Source organism: Paramisgurnus dabryanus, chromosome 19, assembly GCF_030506205.2.
Source record: "Paramisgurnus dabryanus chromosome 19, PD_genome_1.1, whole genome shotgun sequence".
In the NCBI taxonomy this organism is placed as follows: domain Eukaryota; kingdom Metazoa; phylum Chordata; class Actinopteri; order Cypriniformes; family Cobitidae; genus Paramisgurnus; species Paramisgurnus dabryanus.
In genome coordinates this window covers 23,746,641-23,771,045 of record NC_133355.1, presented here as the reverse complement: position 1 = coordinate 23,771,045, position 24,405 = coordinate 23,746,641, and the positions used below count along the sequence as shown (strand labels likewise).

The 24,405-nt window shown below is 44.4% G+C and overlaps 1 protein-coding gene across 1 annotated transcript in view; it reads left to right on the top strand.

Moving 5' to 3' along the window:
• The first annotated feature begins 5,090 nt into the window (after positions 1–5,090).
• Positions 5,091–24,405, top strand: part of rims3 (regulating synaptic membrane exocytosis 3) — an 84,085-nt gene continuing 64,770 nt past the window's right edge. Inside the window, exon 1 of the mRNA XM_065294301.1 lies at positions 5,091–5,249. The gene's annotated coding sequence lies outside the window, so the exon portion shown is untranslated. The remainder of the gene's footprint in view (positions 5,250–24,405) is intronic.

Sequence of the window (24,405 nt, the reverse complement as noted above, 5' to 3'; positions counted from 1 at the left end):
CGTCGTGGATCATCACTTATGAAGGAAGGGTTCCACTGACCCGGATAGGTGCAGGAATGCCGTGAGCCAAGGAGACAGGATACAGACCATTTCGCTCCAGGTTAGAGTTCCTTAACGCAGGCTATAAGAGAAAGAAGCAATCACATATCAGCTTTTTATCTACAACACCCTTGGACTTGGTCTAGTTTGGTAATAGCACGTTTTGTGTTTATTCTGTCCTATTCTGGTCCGGGAAACCATTTCCGGGAAACCACTCCCAAATGATTTACAGTACGTGCTGCTTTGAATCCATGTTTGCAATGTTGAACTGCCTTTGCAGCCTCCCATTCCACTCTGTCTTCTTTTTTTGTGAAAACATTGTTTTTTATTTTCTGTCTACAAAGTGTGCCAACCACAGCAAATTTGGTGTTATTTATATAAGATCCAATTGGGTACATTACTTTGATTAGACAATCACTGTAATCCTAAGAATGTGGATAAGTTGTTAGCACTTTTAGAAGACAGAGCGCAAATCATTACCGACAGAAATACAAAACAGAGGACGTGGTGGTGGACAATATTTGGGATGAGAGGAAATTTTTTTTAACAGTTATTGCATTTGCCCGAGAAGCTTTGCGTTCTCTCGCAAAACTTTTGCACTCCCAGAGAAACTCTCTGAACTCAGGTCTCAGGTGACAGTAATAGCAGGCTCTTTTTGCAAAAGAGAACGCAAAAAGTTTTTCAGGGAACGCAAAAAGTTTCTAGGGGAACGTAAAAGTTTTGCGAGAGAATGCAAAAAGTTTTGCGAGAGAACGCAAAAAGTTTCTTGGGGAACGCAAATGTTTTCGAGGAACGCAAAAGTTTCTCGAGGAATGCAAAAGTTTTGCGAGAGAATGCAAAGTTTCTCGTGGGAATGCAAAAAGCTTCTCGGGGAAACAGTGGATCTTTACGAGCGGTAACAGAACACTTTGACCGAGTTTGGCGAGAGGGGCACCTCAGCCAATTAGGGCAGAGGGGCAGTGGCTCTGCACCAGCCCACCCACCTGTGCACGGCCCTGGAAGTGAGACACTTTTTGAACCTGTTTTGCACATCCACGGACGTCATTAAGGTGTACCAAACAGACATTCAGGCGGTGAACCTTTTGTGCATGTCCACAAACGTACATAAGGGTTGTAGTCTGATGTTAATACACTCAACCTGTTGCACATCCATGGACATCCAAAAGGGGTGCAAGAGTGACGTCCAGACACTGACCCTGTTTAGCATGTCCACAGATGTCTATAAGGGGTTGTAGTTTGACGTTCATACGCTGAAGCTGTACTGCACGTCCACAGACGCCCATTAGGTGAATCAAACAGACGTTCATACACTTAACCTTTTTAGCATATCCACGGACATCCAAAAGAGGTGCAAGAGTGATTGATCCTCTATTGCACGTCCAGCAGACGTTTAAAAGAGAATGCAAAAAGTTTCTCCTCTGTTGCACGTCCAGCAGATGTTTAAAAGTGGGTCTGAACTAACGGACGTTATACAGACATGATCTGAACGTCTCCCAGACGTTCCATGTTTGGTGGGATAGTTTCGATTTATTTTGAATGCAAACTGCATCTGGGTTCTGAAGAGAAATAGATATTAGGGGTTCAAATGACACAAGGGTATTTGAAGTAAATTACATTTTGGGGTAAACTATCCCTTTAATATAGTTGAATTTAGGAATACAGAAACAGATTTTTATTATGGTAACAACTGCAGAATAAAAATGATTTTAAAAAACCTTTCTAAATCTAAAAATAACAGCTAATAGCTTTTGGTATTGTTTCTAAAGATGATCACCACCAATATTGATTTTTGTAAGGCTTTTTGTAAAAATTACATTGTAAATGTCCTAATATGACTAAGGGATAGTCCTGGATTAACCGCCCCATAATGTTTAAACCACATGTTATAAGCCTAATACAATGCTCTAATGCAACAATTATTGCTGAATGATGAAGTGTGTACAGCAGAGGGCAATATTGTCCAAACACCAGATTGACTGTTTGAGAGAGATTTTTTTGCGAGGTTTCCTGAAGCAAGGTGCTGAATCAGTACAGGGACGTTGTTAACAAAGATGCTGTGTTAGTGTTTATTGAATCTGGTCCTGTCATTTTATAATTGCTATATTGATAGTGTGTAGGAGGTCTATGTGACATCTGCCTTACAGGTTTTATCGTCGCACCACATTTTTAAGATGAACTGCTGCTGAATGGAGGTGAATTTAGCTGACCTTTCATTTATGCTGCAGATGCTACTGTCAGGTCTATTTATACTGGTGATATTCAGCAACATTCACTACTAACAAACTACATGGACAAGGCTTACCAGTATGTCTGTGTCTATGTGCAGTGTACACCGATAGCATAGCAGATTTTCAGTGTAAAAAAATAGTTTGTATATTTTTCTTTCACTTTCATTGTAAATATTTGATTCATGAGAAACACAGTCAGATTTGTCTGAGAGATTATGTGGGATATCTGATGTGTTGCATTGATCTGGAGTACTTTTAACATGCAAAAAAAAAAAATAATAATTTATGGTAAACTCACCATGCACAACTTTGACTGAAGAAATATTATGATTTGTGTCAAAGAGTCTGTTAAAACACAAGCCCTGGTAGAGTTGCTTTACAGTATATCTTCATTTATTATCCCCATCATTCAACTTGATTTCCGATAAAGCGTTTGATTTTTTATCATTAGTATTTAAAATTATGACTATAAAACACAGATGCACACAATTATAACAAGAATTTCATCATGACACAACCAGATGCCCCCCTTTAAAAGGGTCTGCTACAAGAAAATGAACACTGTTTCCTACCTAATCTGGTTTCCATATACACACAGGATGTTGGTAAACAGACCTGCTGCTGGTAAAACCTCATCATGTATTATTAATACTGTACTGTATAAAAACATGGCTATGAAAACTTTTTGTTCTCTTCGTTTAATTCCTTAACACAAATCTGACCTACTTACAAGTCCTTTTTCTAACTTGAATATTCACTGAAGCACTACTTCTAATATGCAGTCTTACAGTAAGTAGCAATGGTGTATTAGTAGCAGTCTATTGTATGGGTCAAAATAATACATATTTCTTTGATGCCAAAAATCATTAAAATAATGTTCCATTAAGATATTTTGTAAATTCCCTACCATAAATATAGATGGTTTTATCGGACGCAGGTGCGGTGACGCGATTACGCATCTGGTCGGAACTTTACTTCCGGTTTCAGTTTTTTTAATGGTCTGACTATTTGCTAAACTGAACTATTGAATAAATACTTTTCAAAAATAACAAATGTTTTGGTTTCCTGGGTAATCTACATGTTGTTTATTTTGCTTGTTAAATAAATAAACTATTTTTGTTGTTATTTATTCTTAGCGGAGTTTACCTGAAGTTATGTTTGTTTCACGAAAGCCGCTTGTTTATGTTGGTACTACTGAAACCGTTTATATAAAAACATTTAGATTTTTGTGAGTGGATGCAGTGCAAAGGACTTCATTCAGTTAAAAGTCAATATTTAGATTTTTTGCACCCTCAGATTCCAGGTTTTTAAATAGTTGTATCTTGACCAAATATTATCCTAACAAACCCCATGGAAAGCATATTTATGGTGTTTACATCTTAATTTAAAAATGGTTTTGTGTTCCAGGGTCACATACATGAAGGAACGGTTTCCCAGACAAGGATTAAATGAATCCAGGACAACGCCTTAGTTATATTAGGACATTTAAGTCATGGCACTGATAAATGTTAAGTTATGTCTGTACAAGGTTTACAAATTAAGGCAGTTAAAACATGCATTTTAGTCTGGGCCTAGGATAAGCCCTGTTCGAAAAAAAAAAACACCCCTAAAAGTTTATACAAATTTTTCTGAACGCATGTACGGTAAAAGAAATAATAGGCATTACTCTCAAATGTATTGTAAGGAGGAAACATGGGGCTGGTAGTGTATGAGTGGTGAAAGGTCAATCTGAGTGACCCTGCAGAGAGGATTAGCATTAGAAATTCTGCACCATTTACGGACCTCTCCACAGAGACACACCAACCCTCAGCCAAGATTACTCTAACATGTTGAAAAAGCAAACATGGCAATTGCATAAATACATTCTGGCCTACGTTAATACAATAGTCCTTGATTTCCAGGTGAGTATTCACACCCTGTTATCTCATTTAGATCTGCATAATCCATTAACCTGTTAATCCAATTATGCATCATCTCATATTGCATTGTGTGGTGGGAGTTTTTGCATTTTACCAATGATGATTTAAAATTGCATAGGTAAGATATTACATTTTTTGCATAAAAGTGGTGGATTTACTGTAAAAAGTGAAAAGTTGGATTAACTTTAAAAAAAAATACATCAATTGGTAATACCTAAAAAAATGTAAGTTTAAAATTTTAATTTTATAGGTGTAACCAGTTGAAATAATGGCAAATATTTATCCCAACCATACGTTGTAACAACCCGGCATTTTAATTCTACCAAACCCCAACTGTTGAGTTTAGTTTTCAATATTTTAAACATTATAGTCCAATGTTGCCTCTATACTCTCGAATAAAAGGGAAAACTGGCAGCGGTAAAACTTTTCAATAAGTACACGTTTGTACCAAAAGACTGCATGTACCATAAAGGTAGAAACTGGTACCAAATGTGCATATTTGTACTTAACTGTTAGACGCTGTATTTTTAAAGGTTACCCTCTCAGTGACAGCAAGTACATTTTATTCTGAGAGTGTATATAAATATGTTTTATATTCATACTGGACATTATGACTATCTGCAGGAAAAACAAACACGCACTAGATTCAGTAATGATGTGTATCTGGTCAGGATGTACGGACGCTTGTTAATGCGAATTAAGATCATTAGGAATCCTAATAACCGCGTTCGATATCATGTTAAACCTGCGCCTCGAGACTAAATATTTATCCCGCCAAACATTTGTCGCGTTCATCTCGAGCGCGTCTCTATGGTTACACACCTGCTCCAATAGAGTCCATGGTGTCAGGTGTGTAACCATGGAGACGCGCTCTCTCTGAGGAGGCTGATCAGCAGCCTAAGCCGCGCGCCACTCAGTCGCTCTGTGGATCTGTGGATGCGAGAACCGTCCGAGCGCACCGGCACCAAACTAAACAATGACATTATCTCACACGATACGACACATCCACAGCCATATCTGACAACCTTCAACACTTCAGTGCCTCTTCTGCTCGCCTTTTCCGGTAAGAGGTTTATGACAGAAATGCATTTTGAAATATTATTAGGAAAAACGTGCAGTGTGAATGACAACTAATGCAACGTTTTCATCTGCCTTGCATGCACTGTTGCTTTGTGCGTATCGGTGTATTAAAGAAATGTACATTTTTCAATCCGAATTTTGAAAGAAGTGCTGTTTTGTGTGCTGCATAAATATCTTGCTGGATCTTTTTTTAGGTAGGCTACTGTCTGTCTTTACAGTATGTGACATGCTTGCAATGTCTACTGCATCCATTTGGGAACATAGTAATGTTTGTAATATACATTTCTTAAATATATCTTATAGTTTGAGGAAGATGTTTTAATTTTTAAAGCATTTAGTTTAGAGGTTATGGATGTATTGCACTCCACTGCATAAAAAAGAGCGTTTGATACTTTAAAGTGTGAAAACACATAATGATGTACAGTATAGGGCTATGAAATATCAGGTAATAATGAGTTAATAAGTTAATAATAAAAAATTTGTGCGACCCCATGTACACGTAGCTTATGTATAATATTTGTAAACATATAGACTACAGTATAACACTGATATACTACATTGAATCAAAATGTGCTTAAGTTGTTTATAATGTTTCCCAGTGGCTGGTATTTAATAGCTGTTTAAATGACAACCCTGATTGATTTACATTTATGCATTTGACCGACACTTTTATCCAAAGCGACTTAAAGTGCATTACAAGGTATACATATTTTCATTACATTTAAACCCATGATCATTTGCATTGCTGATGCAATGCTCTTGAGCTATACAGGTGCACATTTGCTGTCCATTGAGCAATTTAATGATTGAGTTACTGAGGGTTTGTTGAGTGTTCAGCTTGTAAAACTCAATAGACAGCTAATCGGCTTAACCTGCTGTATAGATAATATAATTGGAGATCACTGATACACTTTGTTCCAGGGATACTTTTAAAACCATAAGTGTCTAAAGGCCGTATGGGGTGAAGAAGGTGCGGTTACACCTTTCACTAATTCAAGTACACCATCCATTCTCATAGAGCTAGGAGGGCAGTAAACCTATTGGATTTATAGGTTTGTTCACAGCTGCCAGACTGTTTGGTGCCTACACACTGATGTTAGGTCAAAGGCAATATTAGGTTTAATGGGTTGTCTTTATAAAGAAATGCATGGAGTTTCCAGTAAATGGGGTCCAGTAACTGGTTGTATAGCGCTCTGATGCTCAGATAATATAAATGTATAGCAGCTCTATACAGTACTGGAAGCTGTTCTGTAGCAACAAGCTTGAAAGAACTATTTGGCTTTTTTGAACCTGTGGGATGTAGTTAATAGATTGAAGAAATAAGCCATTAGATGTTATTATTTCATTATCATAAATTTGCAATTTGTAGTTTTAGTGTAGATTAGATACTGTGACATTTACTGAAGCTTTTTTGCAACTTTTCTTCAAAGTGTTATTCTGTTCTTGTCAATGGGATGTACAAGAACTGCTAATCTTTGCGAGGACACGTTGGTTATGCCATGTGATTCTTCTGTTTGACACATTTAATTAGGGTGCAATACTTGCATCTAGAGTACAATCTGTGTGCAAACTGTTACATTATAGAAGAGCTTATTGCTAGATATCTTTAACTGGCACATAATCCTGAGATATAGTCTATATAATATGCACATATTAATGTTATTAGTTGCATGAGATTAATTTCATGCGTCATTGTGTTCAGAATTATGTCAGGATGCAAGTAGGCATTGCATTCTCAGCATCACCACAAGGGGCGCTGTGGAGCAGAGACATTTGTGCAAACTGGCTTGTGTAGTCAGTTTTGTCATTGCAAAGCAACAATTAAAATTAAACATTATTGCAGAACCATTTTAAGGTAACTGTATCACTGCATACAGAGTTTGAGGTTTGTAACGTTGATAGAAATAATAAAATAATTTTTACATATGTACAAATTTGCATAAAAAGTGATATCCAACAACAAGAAAATGTAAGGCATGTTTTGAAATATGAAAAGTGAGTGTTACAAATCAGTACAGAGACAGCTTGATGTAAGAGGAGAATCAAAATGTCACCTGGACTTGATGGTTTTCATAGAGACAGAGCAAGTTATAACATTTTGATGTATAATTATGCTTTTCAATTCTGATAAGCATGCATAATATGTATTGCGCTTAATTATCATTTTGTTTTGTTGTTTAAGTACAATAATGCATTAGCCAAGCATTTAAAGTACATTTTGATCATTCTAGTGTTACGGATGTGAAATTTTCAGATAAAAACAAAATATAAATGATCAGAGAATGCATTTATTACCAATATATTGAACTCTCTGTTTATATTTTTTAAATCCATGATGACAGAGTCCATACATATCAGTCTATACCCATGTTTTTTATTTTATGCATGTGTTACACATTTTTTGGGAGACAACATACTTTGAAAGAATACTGTGAATTAAAATGCCAAAAGCAATAATACTGAATAAACAGAGAAGGGGTGGTAATTAAAAGTTTCAAGTTTTTATTTATTTATATAGCACATTTTTATGCAATTTGTATTGCCCAAAGTGCTTAACAATTTAAAAGAAAAAGAACAAATTATATTTATTTAAATTTTCATTTCCACATTTTAAGGAAGAAGCAGGAACATTATGCACGTGATATTTCATGGATGTGACAATTCTGAAAGCTGCACTTATCTAACCATAGAAAATATTTGAAAAAACTTATGAAGACTGAAACAGAGACCTCATACTGGTATTTAGGCCACCAAATATTGGTATCTCAGATATCAGTATGGTTCAAAACTTTGGCATTTGTGTGAAATATGTTAAGTGAATCAACCTAATGTCACCTTTGTGATTTAGTTTATTTTGTATTAAACCTTTTTATCATTTGATAATCATGCACACTTGCGTATTTGCATACCTCGAGAACTCTTACAAACATTTAAGGTTTTAACTGCAGATCTTGTTTTATTTGATGCCCCAAGTCCCCATCATTCTTCAATAATTGAAGCATCATAACGCTGGGATTAAAAGGGCACATTAAATATGCAGCTTCTCTGCGGTCGGCCGCAGCTCTTATATGTGCTGTCACTCATCTTGTTGGTCTGCGGCCCTCTCTACCGCATCTTTCTCTCACTCGTGCAATCTTTTGGATGTAGTTTTAAGTTATGTGTAGTGTGAGAGAGTGCGAGTATGAGCGCAAGGAGTGTAAATCTGCTTCTAGATGAATTAGTGTTTTCCGATCCACCACCTGAACCAAAAAGCGAAAACACTCACCCAGGAGAATTCACTCGATCTCAACCTAAACAAAAACAGAAATGAGAAAATGAAAAGAGGAGGGGTAAGAAAGAAAGAAGTGACTTGATGAATAATATATTTTTTGTTTACCTTTATCCAAAGATGACACACACAGAATCAAGAGATATACAGTATATTTTTAGGTGTTGGTCCAAATGTACTGAGTTTTTTATGTAAAGTCGTATATTTTAACCTCAAAATGGAAAATTTGTATGTAGTGTAACAGTAAAATAACTCTCATGCTTTACCACCTATTGCCTTCATTCAGATAAAAATTTCAGATCAAAATGTTAGCATTGTGCTGGAAACTTAAAGGTCATGATGGGTTTGATCATAGACTGTAAAAAAAAGATGGACGACGCCCGTTCACTCTCTTCCATTGGTGAAAGTGAAAGCCGCCAGTGTCCCGATACGGCGATGACATTTGGTCTTGAGTCTGCGCAGTAGCGATTTCGGGACCAAAAAAGGCGGCAAAATCAAGGCCCCGCCCTCGCTCTCTCAGAATGTGCATATCACAGCTGTCAATCATGACGTCACACCACCGTTATTGTATAATTAAATAACTAACTAAAAATAACTTATTTTAAAAACAAAGACTTGAATTTACATTAGCGTGATAAAAACTACAGTAAATGACAGAAACCAGCTTCTGCAAAAAGATAATAGGCTTTATGCCCTGCTGCACTACTTCCTGAACTTCAGCCAGCTCCTTGTTTCCTGTCTGCCATTATTGGACAAACTGATTAATCCAGGTGTGCCTGACCTCAGTGGTCACAACAACAATAAGCAGACACACCTGGATTAATCAGTTTGTCCAATAATGGCAGACAGGAAACAACCCACTAAACAAAAACACGTCCAGAAGACGTCATTATAACGTCTTTGTCTACCGTTTAAAAGACGTCCACTGAGTAGCCAGAATGAAAGTTTTTGCAACGTCTTTTTTAGACGTCTTTTTTGTGTTGAAATTAGACGTCCTACTGACATGGTTGTTGAATGTTTAAAAGACGTCTACTGGAAAGCCAGAGACAACGTTCATTCAACGTCTTTTTTAGACGTCTTTTATGTGTTGAAATTAGACGTCCTACTGACATGGTTGTTGAATGTTTAAAAGACGTCCAGTGGGGAGCCAGAGACAACGTTCATTTAAAGTCTTTTTTAGACGTCTTTTTTGTGTTGAAATTAGACGTCCTACTGACATGGTTATTGAATGTTTAAAAGACGTCTACTGGAAAGCCAGAGACAACGTTCATTCAACGTCTTTTTTAGACGTCTTTTATGTGTTGAAATTAGACGTCCTACTGACATGGTTGTTGAATGTTTAAAAGACGTCTACTGGAAAGCCAGAGACAACGTTCATTCAACGTCTTTTTTAGACGTCTTTTTTGTGTTGAAATTAGACGTCCTACTGACATGGTTGTTGAATGTTTAAAAGACGTCCAGTGGGGAGCCAGAGAAAACGTTCATTCAACGTCTTTTTTAGACGTCTTTTTTGTGTTGAAATTAGACGTCCTACTGACATGGTTGTTGAATGTTTAAAAGACGTCTACTGGAAAGCCAGAGACAACGTTCATTCAACGTCTTTTTTAGACGTCTTTTATGTGTTGAAATTAGACGTCCTACTGACATGGTTGTTGAATGTTTAAAAGACGTCTACTGGAAAGCCAGAGACAACGTTCATTCAACGTCTTTTTTAGACGTCTTTTTTGTGTTGAAATTAGACGTCTTACTGACATGGTTGTTGAATGTTTAAAAGACGTCTACTGGAAAGCCAGAGACAACGTTCATTCAACGTCTTTTTTAGACGTCTTTTTTTGTGTTGAAATTAGACGTCCTACTGACATGGTTGTTGAATGTTTAAAAGACGTCTACTGGAAAGCCAGAGACAACGTTCATTCAACGTCTTTTTTAGACGTCTTTTATGTGTTGAAATTAGACGTCCTACTGAAATGGTTGTTGAATGTTTAAAAGACGTCCAGTGGGGAGCCAGAGACAACGTTCATTTAAAGTCTTTTTTAGACGTCTTTTGTGTGTTGAAATTAGACGTCCTACTGACATGGTTGTTGAATGTTTAAAAGACGTCTACTGGAAAGCCAGAGACAACGTTCATTCAACGTCTTTTTTAGACGTCTTTTATGTGTTGAAATTAGACGTCCTACTGACATGGTTGTTGAATGTTTAAAAGACGTCTACTGGAAAGCCAGAGACAACGTTCATTCAACGTCTTTTTTAGACGTCTTTTTTGTGTTGAAATTAGACGTCCTACTGACATGGTTGTTGAATGTTTAAAAGACGTCCAGTGGGGAGCCAGAGAAAACGTTCATTCAACGTCTTTTTTAGACGTCTTTTTTGTGTTGAAATTAGACGTCCTACTGACATGGTTGTTGAATGTTTAAAAGACGTCTACTGGAAAGCCAGAGACAACGTTCATTCAACGTCTTTTTTAGACGTCTTTTTTGTGTTGAAATTAGACGTCCTACTGACATGGTTGTTGAATGTTTAAAAGACGTCTACTGGAAAGCCAGAGACAACGTTCATTCAACGTCTTTTTTAGACGTCTTTTTTGTGTTGAAATTAGACGTCCTACTGACATGGTTGTTGAATGTTTAAAAGACGTCTACTGGAAAGCCAGAGACAACGTTCATTCAACGTCTTTTTTAGACGTCTTTTATGTGTTGAAATTAGACGTCCTACTGACATGGTTGTTGAATGTTTAAAAGACGTCCAGTGGGGAGCCAGAGACAACGTTCATTTAAAGTCTTTTTTAGATGTCTTTTTTGTGTTGAAATTAGACGTCCTACTGACATACTTGTTGAATGTTTAAAAGACGTCTACTGGAAAGCCAGAGACAACGTTCATTCAACGTCTTTTTTAGACGTCTTTTATGTGTTGAAATTAGACGTCCTACTGACATGGTTGTTGAATGTTTAAAAGACGTCCAGTGGGGAGCCAGAGACAACGTTCATTTAAAGTCTTTTTTAGACGTCTTTTTTGTGTTGAAATTAGACGTCCTACTGACATACTTGTTGAATGTTTAAAAGACGTCTACTGGAAAGCCAGAGACAACGTTCATTCAACGTCTTTTTTAGACGTCTTTTATGTGTTGAAATTAGACGTCCTACTGACATGGTTGTTGAATGTTTAAAAGACGTCCAGTGGGGAGCCAGAGACAACGTTCATTTAAAGTCTTTTTTAGACGTCTTTTTTGTGTTGAAATTAGACGTCCTACTGACATACTTGTTGAATGTTTAAAAGACGTCTACTGGAAAGCCAGAGACAACGTTCATTCAACGTCTTTTCTAGACATCTTGTATGTGTTGAAATTAGATGTCCTACTGACATGTTTGTTGAACGTTCAAAAGAAGTCCATGGAGTATCCAGAATGAAAGTTTTTGCAACGTCTTTTCTAGACGTCTTTTTTGTGTTGAAATTAGACGTCCTACTGACATGCTTGCTAAATGTTTAAAAGACATCGTTTAAAGGATGTTTTTTAAATGTTCATTATTGAAATCCAAGTGACATCCTTACAGGGTTTTTCGATGTCTTTGCAGACCTCTAAAAGACATTCATACAATTTTTAATTATGTTTAATTTCAGACATCCCTGTTGACCTCCATTTAAACCAGGTGTACAATTTTACTTCTTAAGGCCACAGTTCAAAATGGTCTTATCACCAAATATGTTTGGACATCAACACTTTTTCAGGTACTGGATGTTGACCGTGTGCACACCTACTGCTTTAAAATATTAAATACCCATCCCCTTGGCTGACATGTACCCATCCAAGAACTTTAGGTGGGCAGAGACATTTTGTAATATGGGTCACAGTATGTAAGAAGGATAAGGACAATGACAGGTAACACTAAACAGAACTTTATTTGACAGACTATGGGTAAATACCCAAAACATAGACAAGAACCGACAATGAATAAAGACAATGGTAAGCATGTGTGTGTATAAAACAATTAAAGATGGTAGTTGAGAGGGTGCAAAGGATTATGGGTAATGTAGTCCAGTGAGTGAGAGCAGACGATCCCTGCAAACTTGCGCTGTGGAGAGCAATGAAGAGTAGGAGGAGGTTCTGGAGGCAGATGGATTGCCAGGAGGAGGAAGAAAGATGCAGTCCAGGATGGGGCCTTGAGCAAGGCAACACATGAGCATTAGTGATGTTAGGTTCTTGAACGAATCGTTCTTTTGAGCCGGTTCTCAGGAAGTAACCGGTCGAGCCGGTTCGCAAATCGAACTGAATCAAACTTTAGTTTTGGGCACAGGTTCCGGGTTGATGACGCAGGACGCACAGCCGAAATAGCACGTCGGACTCATAGAACCGAACAAAGTTTGTCGATGATTGCCGAGGCGAGGATTGCCGACGATTCTCATGAATGAGTTGCTGATACTGCGTGTGAATCACCAAGGATTTGAACGAGCCTGATTCGCGAAGTTTTTTGTTTTATTAGTTTCTTGATATGCTTGTTTTATTGGTTTTGATACGATTTATTTTGCATGCAAATCATATTGTAGTTGTTTAAGGAAGACCAATGAGTTTAACACACAAGTTTATTTATTATTTATACTTACACATGTCACGGGGTGACGATCTTTCAGGGCGGAACCAAAAGTGGAGGAAGTTTTGGTTCCGCCCGGATGTTTCCGTCCAGACCGGAAAACGGAAACACCGGACATCCGGCAGATTCACGGAGGCTGTAATCAGCCGATTGGGCACAGCTGTGCCTAGTTGAAGAGATCGCCGGGCAATTGGATGATTATAGTACAGAGAGGAGTATATAAAGCACAGTTAGAACACAGTTAGAGGTGCTTAGTGTGTGCTGGGAAACGGAGCTGTGCTCGTTTTGGACGTGGTGGCTGTCTGTGGTTCTCTCTCTCTCTCTCGTTGCAGTTTTGATTGTGGACCTGCTGGAGTGAACAGGAAAATCCTATGGGTCGAAAGGAACTTGTTTTAATCAATACTGAAGGAGTAAAGCAGGAAGAAAATTGACCTTCTGGTACAACGTAAACAAAGGCTATTCGCCGTGAGTATACCCTTTTTGTGTGGAGTAACTGGCAAAAGTTAACTTGTATAACTATTGGAAACCTCCAGGAGAAGGAGGGCGGCCCTACCCCTATAAGAGTGTGGTGGGCGAGCCGTGAGAAGTCCAACTTCAAACAGCCACCGCAACGAGACTTATTGTGGTCGTATTTCCCATCGCCTTATCGTAGCCCAAGCGCAGTGGAGGACACCGGGCGTTTCCCTTGTTGTGGTGCACTTCTAGTGTGGTGAGTGAGACTGTGTAATAAATCTTTTTCACGTTTGGAGTGGTGCTGTGTATTGCTGTGGGTTGCTGTGTGTCTTGTAGACGAAGCCCCGCATTATCCATTTTCTTCCACTGGGCAGAGGACGGAGAGGCCAACGACTACAGAAACCACTGTTACTATAAATAGTGTGCTGTTTGGAGTACGAAGGGACGCAGACAAAGAGCTGTCCGTGACCGTGAGTAAACCACTGGAAACATTCGTGGTGTGAACTTACCTGTGTCTGTTTTGTCGCAGAGTCAGAGGCGAAAGGGTCCGCCGCCCCGTGGTCTCTACGAAAAGGGCGCCCCCGTCTAGGAATCGATCGGCCTAAGGGCATTGGAGATAGGGCAGCGCTCGACCCGGTGAGGTGGTGTGTGACCTTCGCCCCTCTGCTGACCTACGGAGGAGAACCATACTTACCCAGAGAGCTGTAAACAGCAGAGCCGGTGAGAAATACTCGAAGTCTCAGTAACAGTGTCTTTGTGTTCTAGCGGCCACCTGTGGAGAGAGAGCCGAACGAGAGTGAATCATTGAAAAGTAAACTGTGAACGTGATACCTACCCAGAAAGCTGTAAGCAGCAGAGCCGGTGAGAATTACTCGAAGTCTCAGCAACAGTGCCTTTGTGTTCTAGCGCCCACCTGTGGAGAGAGAGCAGAACGAGAGTGAATCATTGAAGAGCAAACTGTGCATGTGATACCTACCCAGAAAGCGGTAAGCAGCAGAGCCGGTGAGAATTACTCGAAGTCTCAGCAACAGTGCCTTTGTGTTCTAGCGCCCACCTGTGGAGAGAGAGCAGAACGAGAGTGAATCATTGAAGAGCAAACTGTGCATGTGATACCTACCCAGAAAGCTGTAAACAGCAGAGCCGGTGAGAAATACTCGAAGTCTCAGTAACAGTGTCTTTGTGTCCTAGCGGCCACCTGTGGAGAGAGAGAGAACGAGAGTGAATCATTGAAGAAGCAAACTGTGAATGTGATACCTGCCCAGAAAGCTGTAAACAGCAGAGCCGGTGAGAATTACTCGAAATCCCAGTGACAGTGTCTTGGTGTTCTAGCGGCCACCTGTGGAGAGAGAGCAGAACGAGAGTGAACCACTGAAGAGCAAACTGTGAACGTGATACTTACCCAGGGAGCTGTAAGCAGCAGAACCGGTGAGCAATACCCGAAGTCCAAGTAACAGTGTCATTTGTGTCCTAGAGGCCGCCTGTGGAGAGCAAGGAGAAGCAATTAAAACACAGACTGTGTAACGTGATACCCACCCAGAGAGCTGCAAGCAGCAGAGCCGGTGAGAGACACCTCAAGTGCAAGCTAACAGTGCTTTTGTGTAGCAGTGACTATCTGTGGGGCATAAGGAGAACGTGGACGGACGTACGACAGGGAACGTAAAGGCACGTGGGGCGAGGACCCCCTGCCGGCCCGAGGAAAGGTACACCGACAGTGGAGATCTTCCTTACCAGTCACACCAAAATTATTCTGCCTCCAGGACGGAAGAAGGAGGGCGCCACGGTTAGCAGGGCCCAGGCCGGAGCCTGACGTTTCCCTTTTTCCCCAGCTTATGGTGGTTGGCCCCCTTGCTGCCCTTGGCCTGTCTGCCGTGGCTGCAGTCTCCCTGGAGGGAGAAGAAGAGGCCTATTAGTTTTAATTTCCCCTTTCCCCAAATTCCCCATTCTTTTAAATATTTAACTAAATAAAGCTTGTTTTAAATTTTACTTACCTGTTCCCGTGTTTGTCTGGTCATTGGGTTGGCTTTGGGGACCTCCTCGAGGTGGGAGTTGCAAAGGGGCGTGGCTTTAGTCTAAAACAGCCAGCCCCTGGTGGTGACAGATTTTGGCGTAGTCGGCAGGGCCCCACCCCGAGTTGAGTAACCAAGGTCACCCAATGACTGACAACGCGGGGCCTGCAGCCCCACCCCGTGCCACATCTATTATCATGGGAAGCCCATGGATCCAGAAATACGGAGGAGCAGAGTCGGAGGTACGACTGACCGAATGGAAGGCCCAATTAGAGTACTTGGCCGACTTGCAGGGCCTTAGCGCCGCTCAGCGGCTCCAGTTTGTGTTGAACTCCCTAGAGGGAGAAGCACGGCGAGAGGTACAAGCCGCCCCCGAAGCAATCCGAGCCACCGCCCAGACTGTGTTCCAGTTCCTTACTGAACAATATGGCGACCATACCCCCGTAGCTGTCCTCCGTTCACAATTTTTTAATTGTAAGCAAGGCCCCCGACAACCTATTAGAGCTTTTGCCCTCAGGCTGCGAGAGCAGTTCACTCGCCTGCAGGCCCGACGAGACCATGGGCTAGGAGACGGAGAGACCTTGTTACGCGACCAGTTCCTCCTGGGGATGAAAGAGGGCCCCGTGAGACAAAGTCTGAGGGTCCAGTTTCGACGAGACTCCGGGCTCACCTTTGAGGACCTAAAGAAGGAGGCGCTGGCCTTGGAAGGTGATGAGGTCGAAGTAAGTGAAACCCCTGTATGTGCAGCCGTAAGTGGGAACACCGCAGCACCACCTGAACACGCAGATTGGAAGCAAGCCCTCAGAGTAGAATTGTTGAAAGATGTCCGAGAGCAGATGTCGGAACTATCTAAGACTCTTCTGGGAGAACTTCGTCAAGGTAGGGCGCAAGAGGAACCGAGGCCGGCACCCCGAGAGCGAGTCTACTCTGAGAGGGGCCGAGAGCCACCGGGGCGCCCGAACCGTTTTAACCGGCCCCGCTTTGAGTGGGATGACCAAGGGCGGCCAATCTGCAATCGTTGTGGAGAACCAGGGCATTATAGCCGTCAGTGTGGGCCTCGCAGGGCATCGGAAGGGGGTTTTTAGGACGGCCGGCCACAGTGGGTCGTGTGGCCGGGACCCCTCGAGGAGACCCGGAAAGACGTGAGAATTCAAGAGGCCAGATGGTGGGGCATAGCCCAACGGCGGAGGTGAAGGTATGTGGCAAGACAGTACAGTGCCTGGTAGATACAGGCTCTCAAGTGACATTGTTTGCCGAAAGTCTCTCGCAGGAAGTATTCGGGAAGCAGAGAACCCAAGGAGGAGAGGCCCCCTGGCTGACGTTGCGGGGCGCCAACGGCTTAGAGATTCCTTACATTGGCTATCGGCTGACGGACTTAGAAGTGCACGGGGTGTTAGTTCCCCAACAAGGGGTGATCATCGTGGAAGACAGATGTTTGGGAGTCCACCGAGCCCTACTAGGGATGAACGTGCTCTCCGAGTGTTGGGAGGAGTTATTTCGGGCTAGGCCCGGCCCTAGGATCTCCCCTGTTGAGAGGCCCCTATGGGAGCGAGTGGTCGCCGACTGTCGTCGGGTCCAGATGACCCAGGTCCGTAGAGGCCGGGAAGAGGTAGGAAGAGTAATGTGTCGCTATGCTTTATCTATCCCCCCTAGGAGTGAGGCCATGGTGTGGGTGAGAGTGGCCCCCCGAGGAGTTGGCCCCGAAGAGTGGGTATTGGTTGAACCCCACGCTGATTGCCCCCAAGTGGAGGTAGCACGAGGCCTAGCGGCGGTCCACCGGGGGAGGGTCCCTGTAAAGGTTCGAAATGACCATCCCTACCCAGTACACTTACATCGACACCAGCGGCTGGCCCGACTCACGGGGGTTGCACCCCATCAGGTGAGGGAAGAGAGAGATGTTAAGTTCCGTCAGGTGTGCCCCACTGTCATCGAGGTGGCCCTGACACAGATGGAAGCCCCTTCGAACAACGGGGAAAGGGACGTGCCGAGACACCTGGCAGGTGAGTCCCTGCAAGGGGAAAAGCTGGAACAGGCGCAGACACAAAGACTCCAAGCCCTCCTTCAGAAATGGCAACATGTGTTTGCAAGACACGAGGAGGATTACGGATGCACTAAGGTGGTAGAACATCATATCCCGACTGGAGATGCAGGACCCAGCAGGGAGAGGTACCGGCCGATCCCACCTACTTTGTATACAGAGGTACGCTCACTATTGCAGGGTATGCTGGGGCGGGGCATCGTCCGGGAAAGCAGTAGCCCATGGGCGGCCCCCATCGTACTGGTGCAGAAGAAGTCGGGAGCTTGGAGGTTTTGTGTGGACTATCGTAAGCTCAACCTGGTGACTAAGAAAGACGCTTTTCCCCTACCCCGGATCGAAGACTCCCTTGCGGGTCTCACGCGGTCCGCATGGTACTCCACTCTGGATCTGGCCAGTGGGTATTGGCAGGTGCCAGTGGCCGAGGCCGATAGGGAGAAGACCGCTTTCACGACCCCGTTTGGACTATTCGAGTGGGAACGGATGCCCTTCGGGCTCTGCAACGCCCCAGCCACGTTCCAACGCCTGATGCAGCGCTGTTTGGGAGGTCAGTTAATGGAGTCAGTCTTGGTATATCTAGATGATGTAATTGTGTACTCCCCAGATTTCGAGTCCCACCTCCGGCACCTCGAAGAGGTTTTCCAGGCAATGGAGAAATATGGGCTGAAGTTGCAACCCGATAAATGCCATCTGCTGAGGCGAGAGGTCCAGTTCCTGGGTCACGTGGTCAGCGCTGCTGGGGTGGCTGTAGACCCTGGGAAAGTCTCTGCAGTGAGAGATTGGAGTGCGCCCAAGACTGTGAGGCAAGTACGTTCATTTCTGGGGTTTGTGGGATACTACAGACGGTTCATCAAAGATTTTTCCAAGATCGCTAAGCCACTTAACCAGCTGCTGGTCGGTACAGGGCGGAACCGGGGACGGGGATCACCCCCGATTGACTGGGATGAGTCCTGTGAGGGGGCATTTCAGAGATTGAAACAGGAATTGTTACAGGCTCCTATCTTAGCCTATGCAGACTTTACTCAACCATTTATCTTGTATACAGACGCTAGCAACCTGGGGTTGGGGGCGGTCTTGGCCCAACGACAAGCGGGAACAGAACGGGTGATTGCTTATGCAAGCCGAAGCCTCCACCCAGCTGAGAAGAACGATGCCAACTACAGCTCATTTAAACTGGAACTGCTGGCCCTGAAGTGGGCCCTGAGCGAGAAGTTTAAGGACTACCTCTGGGGTGCTAAGGTAACGGTGATTACAGACAATAATCCTTTGGTACATTTACAGACAGCGAAGTTGGGAGCTGTGGAGCAGCGCTGGGTGGCACAACTTGCCAATTTCGAGTATCGACTGCAGTATCGGCCTGGGCGAGAACACACGAACGCGGACGCCTTGTCCCGATTGCCAGAGGCGGACCACCCCGGTTGCCGGGGAGGCAAGGAAGAAGAAAGCCAGAGGGAGGGCTACCTGATAGGGGCCGTGGAGGCCCCCGGAGGCCAGCAGGAGGCGGTACCGGAGAATTGGGGCTGGGACCCCTGTCGGTGGAAAGCGAGGCAGGCCCAGGATCAGGATGTGTGTCAGGTAAAGATGTGGGTGGAGCAGGGCCGACGGCCGACATCGTCTGAGAGGCTGACCCAAACAGAGACGGGAAAAAGACTGCTGGGACAGTGGGACAAGTTGGAACTACAGGAAGGGGTGCTTTGCCGGAAGGTTAGTGACCCAAAACTGGACGAAGAGGTGCGCCAGATCGTGGTGCCCGCCGATCAAGCAGCAGCCTTGGTGTCCGCCTACCATGATCAGCTGGGGCACCAGGGACAGGAACGGACAGTATCGCTGCTGCGCAGGTTTTTCTACTGGCCGGGGCTGGAAGCGTCAGTACGCAGCTTGGTCCAAGCTTGCCCCAGGTGTATGTTGTTTAAATCTCGACGAGAGGCTCGAGCGCCGATGGTGCCCATACATGCCAAAGCCCCCCTCCACATCATGGCGATGGATTTCCTGACACTGGGCCGGCCACAGGACCGCTATCCGAACATCTTAGTAATCACCGACCTGTTTACAAAATACGCATGGGCAGTTCCCACCCTTGATCAGACGGCAAACACCACCGCAACGGCTCTATGGCGGCACGTCTTCCAAACGTTCGGATGTCCAGAGTTCCTGCACTCAGACCAAGGGGCAAATTTCGAATCAAAGGTGATCCGAGAATTATGCCAGCTGTATGGGTGCACGAAGACCCATACGACGTCGTATCACCCTCAAGGAAATGGCTGTTGTGAGAGGTTTAATCAGACCCTGTTGGGGCTCCTAGGGACCCTGGACCAACGGAAGCAGAGCGATTGGGTGAGTGCTCTACCGAATCTTTTGCAAGCTTATAATAACAGCGTTCATAGTACGACGGGGTATGCCCCCACTTATCTGATGTTCGGCAGACATGTGCGGATGCCCACGGACCTGGTCTTGGGAGTGGCCGCTGGCCAAGAGGAAGGGAGCGTGACGGAATGGGCGGGGCGCCACCACCAACGGCTACACTTTGCTTACGAGCAGGTATCCCAGAAGATACGGGCTACAGGGGAAAAGAACAAGCGGCTGTACGACCGGACGGCCCGGGACGCCCCCTTGTTGCCAGGAGAGAGAGTCTTGGTACGAGACAATCGGCGGCAAGGCAAAGGAAAGCTGAGTGACCGTTGGGAGCCCATCCCGTACGTAGTCTGCAGGCAACAGAGGCCGGGACAGCCGGTGTATACCATCCGGCCGGAAGGAAAGGCCGGCCCGGAACGTGTGGTGCACCGAAACATGATTCGCCCTTGCCCAAATTATCCCGAGGTCGCGAAGGAGGTAGTGGCAGAACCGGCACCGACGGCCCCCTGGATGGAAGGATGGGCTGTGGTACCAGGCCTACCCGTGGCAGCACCACCCCCGGCCGCCCCAGGAGAGCCAGAGCTAGCACCTGAGCCAGTTGAACCCCCGGCCGCCCAGAGACAAGCAGAGCCGGTACCAGCGCCAGCCGAACCCCCGGCCGCCCAAGGACAACCTGAGGTTGTGCCCGAGCCCGCCGAACCTGACTCCCCTGTGAGGCGCTCCCAACGGGAGAATCGAGGCCGACCCCCTTCCCGTTACGGTGAGTGGACTACTCAACGGCATTCCAGGGACTGGAATGCATTGGCGGGGGAGGATGTCACGGGGTGACGATCTTTCAGGGCGGAACCAAAAGTGGAGGAAGTTTTGGTTCCGCCCGGATGTTTCCGTCCAGACCGGAAAACGGAAACACCGGACATCCGGCAGATTCACGGAGGCTGTAATCAGCCGATTGGGCACAGCTGTGCCTAGTTGAAGAGATCGCCGGGCAATTGGATGATTATAGTACAGAGAGGAGTATATAAAGCACAGTTAGAACACAGTTAGAGGTGCTTAGTGTGTGCTGGGAAACGGAGCTGTGCTCGTTTTGGACGTGGTGGCTGTCTGTGGTTCTCTCTCTCTCTCTCGTTGCAGTTTTGATTGTGGACCTGCTGGAGTGAACAGGAAAATCCTATGGGTCGAAAGGAACTTGTTTTAATCAATACTGAAGGAGTAAAGCAGGAAGAAAATTGACCTTCTGGTACAACGTAAACAAAGGCTATTCGCCGTGAGTATACCCTTTTTGTGTGGAGTAACTGGCAAAAGTTAACTTGTATAACTATTGGAAACCTCCAGGAGAAGGAGGGCGGCCCTACCCCTATAAGAGTGTGGTGGGCGAGCCGTGAGAAGTCCAACTTCAAACAGCCACCGCAACGAGACTTATTGTGGTCGTATTTCCCATCGCCTTATCGTAGCCCAAGCGCAGTGGAGGACACCGGGCGTTTCCCTTGTTGTGGTGCACTTCTAGTGTGGTGAGTGAGACTGTGTAATAAATCTTTTTCACGTTTGGAGTGGTGCTGTGTATTGCTGTGGGTTGCTGTGTGTCTTGTAGACGAAGCCCCGCATTATCCATTTTCTTCCACTGGGCAGAGGACGGAGAGGCCAACGACTACAGAAACCACTGTTACTATAAATAGTGTGCTGTTTGGAGTACGAAGGGACGCAGACAAAGAGCTGTCCGTGACCGTGAGTAAACCACTGGAAACATTCGTGGTGTGAACTTACCTGTGTCTGTTTTGTCGCAGAGTCAGAGGCGAAAGGGTCCGCCGCCCCGTGGTCTCTACGAAAAGGGCGCCCCCGTCTAGGAATCGATCGGCCTAAGGGCATTGGAGATAGGGCAGCGCTCGACCCGGTGAGGTGGTGTGTGACCTTCGCCCCTCTGCTGACCTACGGAGGAGAACCATACTTACCCAGAGAGCTGTAAACAGCAGAGCCGGTGAGAAATACTCGAAGTCTCAGTAACAGTGTCTTTGTGTTCTAGCGGCCACCTGTGGAGAGAGAGCCGAACGAGAGTGAATCATTGAAAAGTAAACTGTGAACGTGATACCTACCCAGAAAGCTGTAAGCAGCAGAGCCGGTGAGAATTACTCGAAGTCTCAGCAACAGTGCCTTTGTGTTCTAGCGCCCACCTGTGGAGAGAGAGCAGAACGAGAGTGAATCATTGAAGAGCAAACTGTGCATGTGATACCTACCCAGAAAGCGGTAAGCAGCAGAGCCGGTGAGAATTACTCGAAGTCTCAGCAACAGTGCCTTTGTGTTCTAGCGCCCACCTGTGGAGAGAGAGCAGAACGAGAGTGAATCATTGAAGAGCAAACTGTGCATGTGATACCTACCCAGAAAGCTGTAAACAGCAGAGCCGGTGAGAAATACTCGAAGTCTCAGTAACAGTGTCTTTGTGTCCTAGCGGCCACCTGTGGAGAGAGAGAGAACGAGAGTGAATCATTGAAGAAGCAAACTGTGAATGTGATACCTGCCCAGAAAGCTGTAAACAGCAGAGCCGGTGAGAATTACTCGAAATCCCAGTGACAGTGTCTTGGTGTTCTAGCGGCCACCTGTGGAGAGAGAGCAGAACGAGAGTGAACCACTGAAGAGCAAACTGTGAACGTGATACTTACCCAGGGAGCTGTAAGCAGCAGAACCGGTGAGCAATACCCGAAGTCCAAGTAACAGTGTCATTTGTGTCCTAGAGGCCGCCTGTGGAGAGCAAGGAGAAGCAATTAAAACACAGACTGTGTAACGTGATACCCACCCAGAGAGCTGCAAGCAGCAGAGCCGGTGAGAGACACCTCAAGTGCAAGCTAACAGTGCTTTTGTGTAGCAGTGACTATCTGTGGGGCATAAGGAGAACGTGGACGGACGTACGACAGGGAACGTAAAGGCACGTGGGGCGAGGACCCCCTGCCGGCCCGAGGAAAGGTACACCGACAGTGGAGATCTTCCTTACCAGTCACACCAAAATTATTCTGCCTCCAGGACGGAAGAAGGAGGGCGCCACGGTTAGCAGGGCCCAGGCCGGAGCCTGACGTTTCCCTTTTTCCCCAGCTTATGGTGGTTGGCCCCCTTGCTGCCCTTGGCCTGTCTGCCGTGGCTGCAGTCTCCCTGGAGGGAGAAGAAGAGGCCTATTAGTTTTAATTTCCCCTTTCCCCAAATTCCCCATTCTTTTAAATATTTAACTAAATAAAGCTTGTTTTAAATTTTACTTACCTGTTCCCGTGTTTGTCTGGTCATTGGGTTGGCTTTGGGGACCTCCTCGAGGTGGGAGTTGCAAAGGGGCGTGGCTTTAGTCTAAAACAGCCAGCCCCTGGTGGTGACACACACATCCGCAATAGTGCATGCAGTGTCTTTTAGGAATCTTATTCAAGTTGTAGGCTTGTCAGAACTGGTCAGTTATATCTGGCATTTAATATTTATTTATTATTTATGATCCGCGATTTAAACTGTGACCACAAACATTACTAACTTGTGAATGCAAGGCAATAAATCACCTATGCCTTCACAAAAACAACTGTTTATTTAAATGTTTTAATGTGTTGACACAAACGACTTTATTTGAATGTTTCATTGATACAATAAATGCGTATAGTAATGTCATTTCTTGATGACGTCAGGAACCGGTGAATCGGCTTTTTGAACCGGTTCAATGAGCCGAACAGTCCGAAAAGAGCCGGTTCGCGAAAATGAATCGGACTTTGCATCACTAATGAGCATGAGAAGCTATGGAGGAGTGGAAGGAGCCATCACGGAGGAGACCAGGGTGCCGACTGATGGACACAGAGCTGCAGACGATGGCGGAAGAGCCTGAGATGTAACCAGACAGACACAGAGCCCGGCTGGAAACGAGGTGCTGGAGAGCCAAGGCTTTTATTGTGGCCTAATCAGCATGTTGATGTGCCACACCTGAGTTGGATTATCTTGTCAAAGGAGAAGTGCTCACTTACACAGATTTACACAGATTTCTGAACAATATTTATGAGAAATAGGCCTTTTGTGTACATAGAAAAAGTATATGTTTTTCTATACATGTCTTTGCAGAAAACTGAAACGAAAAAAGAAGGCAAAATACTTTGTTTCCCTTTAGCTTCTAGACAGACTGTAGCAGTCAGAAATGTCATCTGCATTTGTCCAGAGAACCCACTGAGCAAAAACATGTCTAAAAGAAGTAATCATAATGTCTTTGTCTAACGTTTAAAAGATGTTCTGTGATGTTCCAAGGGGAGCTGGGAGGCAATATTTGGACTTGACTTTAATAAGAGCCACACCTACAACAACAGGTAGTGGGAAGTACAACTGGTTCCAAAATCAGTTTTACAAGTAACTATTTTTAAGGGAAAGGATATGAATCTAAAGATAGGCTCTATGCTAAAGCAGACAGAAAAAATACAGTGGATGAGCAAAAAAAACCCTTG